This window comes from Mus pahari, chromosome 21, assembly GCF_900095145.1.
Source record: "Mus pahari chromosome 21, PAHARI_EIJ_v1.1, whole genome shotgun sequence".
Taxonomy (NCBI): Eukaryota; Metazoa; Chordata; class Mammalia; order Rodentia; family Muridae; genus Mus; species Mus pahari.
This window is the reverse complement of record NC_034610.1, coordinates 50,580,722-50,591,851: the sequence shown is the minus strand read 5'-3', so window position 1 is coordinate 50,591,851 and position 11,130 is coordinate 50,580,722.

The following is an 11,130-nucleotide window of genomic DNA, read 5'->3' as shown; positions in this document are numbered from 1 at the left end:
AGGAGTTTAGCCTGAATGTCAGAAGCTTGGGCCATTGCTTACAAGACAACATGCTTCTCTTGTGGGGGCTGTGGGAGGTGGTACCTTAGGCAGGGCCTGGAGTTCTCGAGTCTGAGTGAACGCCTACCTAGACATGAAAGTGAACTATGACTATCGGGGGGTTCAGACCTCTGCTCGACTGGAGATCAGCCTGCAATTCCCCACATGCATGTGCTGCACAGGCATAAATACACAAAACACTTAGACACATCAAATAAAATAAAATAAAAAATATATTTTAGTAAGACCAAAATGGAGACTCATTAACTATAAGAGACCACAAAGTAGAAATTTCAAATAATGTTATGGCCAGAGTCTCAAAACAATAAGTTAGTTAACTTATTACTGAATGGCCTTTTTGTTTGTTTGTTTTTTGTTTTTTTGCCTGCCCCCCCCCTTTTTCTTTAACTTGGTTTATTACAGTCTCATGTCAGCTTGCAATATTGCTTGGAAACACTAGAATGCCCTCATACCGAGAGAGCAAAGCTTCTATGATCTAGACAGAATCTTGTACTAGTTTGAATGGAGAAAGAAAACAGAACAAGACGGGGCACAAAGTAATTAGAGAATGGCACAGAACATCCAGAAGAGGAAAGCAAAGTGCACAGTGACTAGAGAACGTCAGAAACAGACAGTGCCCTGGAAAATTATAAGTTGGCACAATATTAGCCCCCCTCTAATCTGAATAGTTTTCGAAAGCAATATTTTTAAAACAATAGAGGATTATAATCCTAACTCCATCTTTGTGTAATAATTTAATGAAAACAATCAGGCAATTATTTTTTGCAGTTTATTAATCAAACATGAAATTGGAAGGCTGAGAGTCATTTTGCCAGAGCTATGCAGGAGTGTAGATGCTTAGAGATCACACACTGTTATTAGCATTGGACATGTTTACTAATCTCAGGACTGTGGGCTTGCTGTGTAGATTGTCCTTTACATATTACCAATAGTAGGGTGACAATTTTTGTTTGTAAAATAGTCATTTTTATGACATCATATGAAACATTCAGAATTCTCTCTGTGTGTGTATGTGTATGCTTATAATAATATCCAATATAATAAACAATATAGTACCTTTTCTTCCCCAGAAAGCCTTATCTGTTGAAATGTTTACTCTCAGTTTCTCCTGATTGTAGTTGACTCATCTGTTGCTATGAAGTGACAAGAGGCACAAAGTGTGTGAGAGGAGAATGCAGGACAAGGGACATTTCCTAATTTCTCAAAAAAATCACCATTATATTATTATTGCAGTAGCACATTGTGTTCCTGTTTGCTTTTTCTATTCCCTAAACAATGTTCTTTTTTGTCCAAATTGTTTTCCATTTTCAATTTTTGTCCATTACCTTAGTCCCTGGAATCATTAAATGTTAATATTTTAGTAATTTCTTCCCTCTTCTCTAATCCTTGGAAAACTATCCATTTTGTCAACATTTACCCTGCTAGTTTCAGGGAGTTCATGACAAGTCTCCATTTATAACAAATGCATGAGCTATGAATAAAAATTTCAGTTTCCCCCATTATTATATTATTATACACACTTGGGAGGACATGGCAGAACCCATGGGTAAATTTAAAGTGTAAGCACTGCATCACCTCCCTCCTGTTGAATAGGCCTGAGGTCCAATCAGACAGCAGTTGCCACCAACAGGTGAATGCCACGTATATCCCCTTGTCTGATATCTTGTCACAGTCCTCACTGGGATGAATCATAGGTGCTGCAGCTTGGTAGGACTGTCCCCTCCCTTGGAAGCTCGCAAAGTATTTTCTGGTATCCTGAAGGCTAGACTCCAGGGAAAGAGGCTTTCCGGATAGATGCAGCTGAGTGTGGTTTTGTCGGGACCCACCCTCAGGAAGGCTTTCCCAGATTATTTCAGGTCAGTGTTTCTCCTCTGGTCTCTGGTCTCTGGTCCTGCGACTTTGCTAGGGCTTTCCTTTTTTTGTTGTCGTGGATTGTTTTTTTTCCCTTTGATGTTTAGATGTTGTTGTTGATGTTTTTGTTTCTCAAATTATTGATGTATATGTGTTCTATCTGCATGGACGGCTGCATACCAGAAGAGGGCATCAGATTATGTTATCAATGGTTGTGAGCCACCATGTGATGGCTAGGGATTGAACTCAGGTCCTCTGGAAGAGCAGACAGTGCTCTTAACCCGTGAGTCATGTCTCTAGTCCCTTGTGTTTTTGCTTCTTGAGACAGGGTTCCTGTGTGTAGACTTAACTGTCCAGGAACCCATTCTGTAGACCAGGCTGGGCTCAAACTCAGAGATCCACCCATGTCTACCTCCTGAGTGGGATTAAAGGAGTGTGCCACCACTGGGAGGCTCTATTGTCGTCTTTAGTCACTTACTAAATGGTGGGCACTGATCCCCAAATGTCTTCCTGCAATCTCTTTTCCCTCACTTCCTTTTTATGGTGGTTTGATTGAGAATGGTTCCCATAGGCTCATGTGTTTGAAAACTTGACCCCTAGTTGATGGCACTGTTTGGGAAGGATCAGGAGGTGTGGCACAAGGGTGGGGATGGCCTCGGAGGCTTCAGAAGCCCGTGCCACTCCCAGGTAGCTTTCTCCGTTAGCCTCACGCTTGTGGATCAGCTCTTGCTACTTCGTCAGTCTCATGCTCTCCTAATACTGTTGCCACGCCAGGCCTACTTGCCTGCCATCATGCTTCCCGCCATGCATCAAGCCACACTTCCTGCCACGATGGTCATGGACTTATTGGGTTTTTTTTGTTTGTTTTGTTTTGTCTTTGTTTTTTTTGGTTTTTCGAAGCAGGGTTTTTCTGTGTAGCCCCGGCTGTCCTGGAACTCACTTTGTAGACCAGGCTGGCCTCGAACTCAGAAATCCGCCTGCCTCTGCCTCCCGAGTGCTGGGATTAAAGGCGTGCGCCACCATGCCCAGCTTGGTCATGGACTTATACTATCAAGCAATAAACAAGCCCACAGTTAAATGATGTCTTTTATAAGTCATCTTTGTCATGGTAGTAGAAACTAACTGAGACACTCAAGACACTCTTTGATTTGTTTGTTACCTGTGTGTTCCCTGTCTATTCTTTTTAAACCTATTTGTTTTATTTTGTGAGACTATAATATGTTACATCATTTCCCAGTTTCCTTTCCTTTCTCCAAACCCTCTCCTACAGCCCTTCTTGCTCTCTTTGCAATTCATGGTGTCTTTTTCATTAATTATTACACACACACACACACACACACACACACACACACACAGAGGCATGAATATTCCTTTTTTTACAGTTTTTTTTTCTTCTCAATCTGGCCCTGATTGCTCCAGCCCCAATATTTATTTATTTATTATATGTAAGTACACTGTAGCTGTCTTCAGACACACCAGACGAGGGCATCAGATCTCATTACAGATGGTTGTGAGCCACCATGTGGTTGCTGGGATTTGAACTCAGGACCTCCAGAAGAGCAGTCAGTGCTCTTAATCACTGAGCCATCTCTCCAACCCCAACATACATATTCTTTAATACATAAATACAACTTGCTCAATATGAACAATGTTGTTTGTGTGTTTTCATGTGAGCATTTGGTACAGGATAACCAGGTGGCATATTCCTTCCTGTCAACATTTTACCATGTTCCTGACTGAGCTTGGGTAATATTCTGCCCTTGCTAATTGTCTCCTGGAGAATATAAACCCCAGTGAAACGTCTATTCTTGGTTATCACCTTGACACACCTGGAAGTGGGAACTTCAGTTAAGGAACCATTTCTCTCAGGCTGGTCTATAGGAACATCTGTGAAAAGTTTTTCTGGATTGCTAGTTGATGGAGGAGGTGGCCCCACCTCTGTAGGGCAGTGCTGCTCTTGGGCAGCTGTCTGTATGCTACATAAGAAAGCTGGCTGAGCAGACGCAGGGAGCAAGCAGTCAGTAATCAGCATTCACCCGTGGTTTCTGCTTCAAGTTCCTGCCAGGCCGGAGTGGCTGCCCTGAAGTCCCTGAAGGACGGACTGCGTCCTGGAAGACTGAGTAAACCCTTCTTTCCAAGTTGCTTCCGGTCACGGCGTTTCATCACAGCAACTGAAAGGAAACGGCAACACCCAGCTGTACTTGGTGACATTGGACTGGACTTGGTTTTCCAGTTTGTTAAAGCCTTTGACAGTTTTCGCTGATATTCATGAGGAGCAGCGTCAGAGTTTTCAGGGATTGCAAGACCACTCACATTTACGCCTAATGTATTATAACTTAGGAGATAGAGCAGGAGCCAGGAATGCCCAGTTTCCCAGTGTGCAGTGCACTTGTGTATAACAAACTGTCCAAAGTCTTGCATGACTTTCAAATATCCTCATAAATGCCCCAAGAGGGACATTTCGCCTGAACCCAGAACCTCTGCTTTCATAATATACGAAGCTCTCATTTAACTTAATTTTTAATATGTGCCAATTTTCATGGCATTTTAGATTGAGATACTGCAGCCTATCAGTTTTTGGATCTTCCCAATTTCAGTGTCCTAGGAAGGAGATCAGGAAAATAAAAGCATGAGAAAACCCTGGGGCGTCCCTACGCAGTTACCTTCTTGCTTTATTGCAGTATGTTAAGGTGTGTGTGTACAGGTGTAGGAATGTAGTTTCAGCCAGGGCAGGATATAGCTTATGGTCTTCAGAAGGTGGAGTACACATGGAACCTGTTGCTGACCCACTGGCCTCTTACCTGGGGACAAACAGTGCCAAGTCCCAATCTGCACTCAGAACCTTCACTTGGGCAGTACATCAGTTTGTTCCTTCTGTGCAGTTAAGAGAAACAGGTGGGTTAATGTGACCACAGGGGTTGTGCCACCACCCCTCATTAGCCAAATTACCAGGACAGTGGCACTCAACCTTGTTGCACAGTGAAAATATCCACTGTGCTGTAAGAAATGCTAATATCTGGATGCCTCCCTCTCCAGCAGCTGGTTTTGTTCAGAGTGTATCATGGATTTTGAACTGGTTCTCTTAGCAGCCTAGGTTTAACAGTTACTTTGTAAAGAGAATTTTATACTGATGCTGATTCTGTCCAAGATTATTAAAGGTAGAAAATGAGGATTTAACTTGTTATTTGGGAGTGAGTGTGTGTGTGTGTGTGTGTGTGTGTGTGTGTGTGTGTTAGGGGGAGAATAGAGGTTTTTGTTTGTGTTTGGTTTTTTGTTTGTTGTTTAGATCTGTCAAGTCTTATTGGATTATCACAGGGGCTCATTGCCTGACAGGAAACACAGTATACCTGGAAAATTATATCCCAATCCAAATGTCTTAGAATCACCTGGCCACTTTAAAAGAAGAAAGAAGAAGAGGAAGAGGAAGAGGAAGAGGAAGAGGAAGAGGAAGAGGAGGAGGAGGAAGAGAGAGGAAGAGGAAGAAGGACGATGACGATGATGAAGAGGAATGAACAAAAGAAACAAGAAATCCCACTGGTACTTACCTCCCACTGTGTACCATGCCTACTTAGTTGATAGGTGGTAGGACTGGGTTTATGGTTTTAAGAGCTTACACACACAATTCTAATGGCAGAGTCAGGCATCTGACCTTAGTATAGATGGTCTCTCAGAACAATACAGCATCTTGGTTGGGGAGCACAGCCATTTCAACCATTTCCATACTGTCTTAGGGTTTCTATTCCTGCACAAACGTCATGACCAAGGAGCAAGCTGGGGAGAAAAGGGTTTATTCCACTTACACTTTCAGGTTGCTGTACATCACCATAGGAAGTCAGGAGTGGAACTCAAGCAGGTCAGGAAGCAGGAGCTGATGCAGAGGCCATGGAGGGATGTTACTTACTGGCTTGCTTGCTTCCCATGGCTTGCTCAGCTTGCTTTCTCATGGAACCCAAGACTACCAGCCCAGGGATGGCCCCACCCACAATGGGCCCTCCTACCCTTGAAAACTAATTCAGAAAATGCCTTTCAGCTGGATCTCATGGAAGCATTCCCTCAAGTGAGGCTCCTTTCTCTGTGATAACTCCAGCTTATGTCAAGTTGACACACAAACCTAGCCAGCACACATAGATTACAGATCCCAAAGGAAAAGAAACTAGGCAATCAGAACCCAAATAAATGGTTAGTATTTGAAAGTGATATGTGTAGGTCAGCATTTATCCTGCTATGGATAATATCAGGGAGTTCATGGCAAGTCTCCATTTATAGCAAATACATGAGATAGGAATCAAAATATTCTCAAATCCCCCTTCATTATAGGGATATAAACACACATTTGGGAAAGCATGGGAGAATCCATGCAGAAATGAATGTGTGTGTGTGTGTGTGTGTGTGTGNGAGAGAGAGAGAGAGAGAGAGAGACAGAAAAGGTAGTAGGTACCCAAATTCACACCATATACATATGAAAATATTCCCAGACGATAATAGCAATAAAGAATATAAAACCAAACTGAGATCAGCTTCTACAAGAGCAACTACTAGGTCAAAAAGATGATGAAAGGGTATTTTATAAGAAGAGAAGAAAACGGATTTTAAAATGAAATTTCTATAAAGCTACTCTTCAGGTATGCGATATGATAAAAATATCTAGAAGATGTCAGGAGGGTTTTACTGCAGAGACTCACATGAGCACTGTTATGGCTAAAGTGGGTAGGCCGACAGAAAAAAAAAGCTCAAAAAACGCTGCAACTGAACATGGCATTAAACAAAGTTATCTCTCTCTCTCTCTCTCTCTCTCTCTCTATATATATATATATATATATATATATTTATATATAATATATAATTATATATTATATATAATTTATATAATATATATGCAATATCAGAGATAAAATACATGTGAAATGATATTAACAATAAAAGAAGCACCACATAAAGAGTAATGAACCCATAGACACAGCAGTAGAAATGATGCAATATGGAAATAAAACAAATTTCTAGAGAGATCCAGGGCAGCCAGGGCTACACAGAGAAACCCTGTCTCAAGCAAGGAGAGAAAGAAAAGGAAAGAAGAAAGGGAAGGGAAGGGAAGGGAAGGGAAGGGAAGGGAAGGGAAGGGAATTGGTGTATTAATATGGAGAGCAGTTGTATCAGAAGCAGGAAGCAGACAGCTTGAACTGTCTGAAGAAACTTCTCCAGGGCTAATTGAAGTATTTTATCCAAAAATACCTGTTCAGCACCACCTATCCCCATCTGCAGCTCCCCTGGATGTCACGGCAGAAGCTGCCATGTCGTAGGGCTGCTGCCAGTGAACATATTGAGCTTGTATGCCATTTCAGTATTTGTTTTACTAAGGAACTGTTGCAGGTCTGTGACCCGAGAAGGAAGTAAAGCTTATCAAAGAAAAAATATAGTTTGTCAGTTCCACTGAGAAATGATGAAAAGAAAGCAAAAACTCAAATCCAAAATAAATAGAACCAAAATTCTGTGCATAAAAATGTTAATCTGTCCTAGTTTTGTCTTGACTCCTAAATAATAATTTGGACACATTTAAAAAAAACAATGATTGCATTCTTTGTAACTCTTTTAATTTCTGTTTATATGATTACTAGTAAAATACCACCAATATCTGCCATAATTTTATGATGACTGTTTATGTATAAATACTTCTTAAACTAGAAATTTTCAGGGTTGTTTTTATTCTCTTCAGTTTTTTTTTTTAAATGGAGTAAATCCTATCCTTGGTGTAATAAGAAAAAACAAACACCTGTCATATTTGTTTTAATTTCTCTCTTAAAGCAACTCAGTGTTCGGCTCCATGTTTCTCTGTGTAGTCCTGGCTGTCCTGGAACTCACTCTGTAGACCAGGCTGGCCTCGAACTCAGAAATCTGCCTGCCTCTGCCTCCCAAGTGCCGGGATTAAAGGCATGCGCCACCAGGGTGGCCCGGCTATTCTCTGTTTTTCTTTAGAGACACAGTGGTCCTAGTGTGAGTGGTACTGGTTAGGAAAATGCTGGCTATTGTTGTGAAACACCCACCTCCCCAACCTGGCTCCCTACAGCTCTCTGGTCAGTGCTACTTACTTTGAGAGGCAAATGGATACAAAAGCAAGAGGTTTATTTTCCATAGCATCAGGGTCAACCCTCCATCAGTCCCTTGAGGCAAGTGATGAGTGACTGACGAGAAGGTGACACCCCCCTCCAATGGCTATTACAAGCAGATTTTATACTTTTTAGGGGCACAGGTTACATCAGTAGGGTTATAGTTCAAACTTATTAGCTCAGCATATTGACCTTTAAATCTATTGGCTAGCAAGCATGAACTCTACCTGGGACTTCCCCGAAGATCAGGTGACTATCATTCTGAGAATTTTTTTACTCAAGAATGTTCCTGTGGGTGGAGAATGCAATTTGGCCTCACCTTGACCTCAGGCAGGAGGGGGAAGCTGTAAGGAGGGTGTGTGACCAGAAAAAGCCCTTAGGGTCCCTCAAAAGTTGATTTCTGTGGACAGAAAGCAGACACCATAACATTCAGAAAGACTTAAATAATCTGTGAAAGTCTTATCTCCTGAAAGTTCCAATCAAGAAGTATCCAAATAATATCTTAGAGGTCTAAATGTACCTTCTAATTAAAGTGTGGTCTCTGTACTTGCCACTCAACAATACCCATGGGAGGGGAGTGTATCACGGAGTACATGAAGGGGCTCACTCACATATCTTCACAACTTTCTTTCTGGTGTAGAAAAAAGCAAACCATTCTCCCAGGATTGTTTACTTAATGTCCATACCATTGTTATATGCCCAGAGCTATTATAATTTTATAAATAATGGAAATGAAATACAAGGTTATTTACAGAGGAAAAGAAATCTCCCAAATAAAGTGAAAGGCAAAAGACCAATGGTCTGGTTAGAAGTAGCTTGTATCATTCACTTCTTTGTTCATAAACGAATTCAGTACTTAATATGTATGTGAAGTGTCGAGTTAGACTTTGAGATCAACGAGACAGACATCTGTCCCCTTGAGATTACTTTGGAGAAGAGATGAAAGGTAAGGTAGTTGTATTCTAAATAAGGACGACAGCTATGCTAAGTGACAGCCGGAGCTCAGGGACAGCCTGAGCTGAGACTATGTAAGTTAAATCCTTAGGCAGTGCGTGGCAGGAGAGGTGGAAGGACAGTGTAAACACTGCGTGCACACATGCAAGCGTAGATGAATGTTGTGCAGAGTGGGTAAGACTAGAGAAAAAAAGCACACTGTGGTGGTTTGTATATGCTTGGCCCAGGGAGTGGCACTATTTGGAGGTGTGGCCTTGTTGGAATAGATGTGTCACTGTGGGCAAGGGGCTTTAAGACCCTCGTCCTACCTGCCTAGAAGCCAGTCTTCCACAGCCTTCTGATGAAGATGTAGAACTCTCAGCTCTGCCTGCCTGGATGCTGCCATGTTCCTGCCTTGCCTTGATGATAATGGACTGAACCTCTGTACCTGTAAGCTACCCCCAATTAAAGGTTGTCCTTCTAAGAGTTGCCTTGGTCTTGGTGTCCACAGCAATAAAACTCTACGACACAGACAAACATTTGTGCAAAGTTTCTGGCAGCCACCTAAGCACATAGTGTTTTGGTTTTTGTTCTGAGACAGGGTCTGACTCTGTAGCTCTGGCTGCTCACTCACCTCTCTCTGCTTCCTGAGTTAGTGCTGGGATTAAAGGCCCCGACCACTCACCTCTCAAAGCAGATCTTACTTGCATTTTAATGTGCTTGTGAAAGACCAGACCAGTTCCATCTTGGGTTCCAGCTCCATCTTAGAGAACCTGACCCAAGGTTGAACAGGAATTAATCAACAAGCCTGTACCTAGCACTAGTGTCCAGGTTACTCTCCAACAAGGTGTAGACGTAGCATTAATTTCCAAGTCACTCCCTAGCAACGATCAACCAGGAGGAAAGCAGAAGTTACGTTTATGGTCTGGCTTCTAGCACCATCCAACCATTTTAAAGGGCAATAATAGCCCCCGGATCAGATGTGTGCCAAGCTGAAAACTCCCATGCTTGCTTATTTGCCTCTATAAATGCTTGCTTGAAACTGGGCTTGGGGCTTCGCCCTCCCATCCTGCTGGTCAGGGTCAGCAGTGAGCCCAAGCTCAAGCTTGAATGAAAACAGAGCCTAGTGGAATTGTGTCAGAATCGGCTCCTTGGTGGTCTTTTGGGGTTTGAGAACCTGAATGGACACAACACTTGGAGAATTTCATTCTTTTTCTTCCAGGGCTACAGAAGTTCCCATGTGGCCCAGACTACACAGGACCCAATACTCTCCTCCACTGTCCAGTCTGGCATGGCCTTGGTAGGGGAGAATGACATGCTTCCCACCCCTGGAATAGGGCCAACGGTGCATGAGCCTCCACAAGTGAGTGCTGTTGGGCATAAGACTTGTTTGTATAATAACGTAGATATTTTCACATTCCTCCTTTGAGGAATGTCCTCCCTGTTAATGTTAATGACTCCATGATAATTAGAGAAAGAATGAGTGCTGGAGTTGAGGGTGTGGCTATGTCTTTAGCAAAATGGCAAACAGGGGACCTTCTGGATAGCCCTTAAGGCTGTGCAAAAGAACTCTAAAAACATGAGTTTGAAAATATATAATTTCACAACTCTGTAAACTATAAGAATGAAATAGGAATTGCAGAAGGAGCTTCACAGATCTAAAGGAATAGAGGCAACTGTGCTATGAGTCAACTTGTCAGAAAGATATTAAGGAAGGAGATAAAGAGATTTAGGGAGTTGTAATCACTCACCCAACTAAGTTTTCTGTTTAAGTTTACAAGGACAGGCAGGTTCCTGAGTTCAGGATCGGCCTGAGATAGACCAAGATTAGAAATGGCGCAAGAAAGGGTAACTTCAGGACAGGGTCCCACCCAGCTAGATTATCGGCTGTACACAGGTAGGCAGATCTCTGAACTCTTTCGAAATGTTTAACACAATGTGCTTGTTGTCTCCTAAGAATCAAGGAGCTAGGGTCATGGGATGCTCACTCGTGGGATAATCAAGAGGGTGCCTAAGATAAAGATTTGATAAGTAACATAAAAGTCTAGGCTTTTAGTTTGCAAGAGAAGAGCTATCGAGGGAGAGTATTGAGACTAGCAAGAGAAAGCTGTCTCCAGCAGAGCAGAACACACACACACACACACACACACACACACACACACAGAGAGAGAGAGAGAGAGAGAGA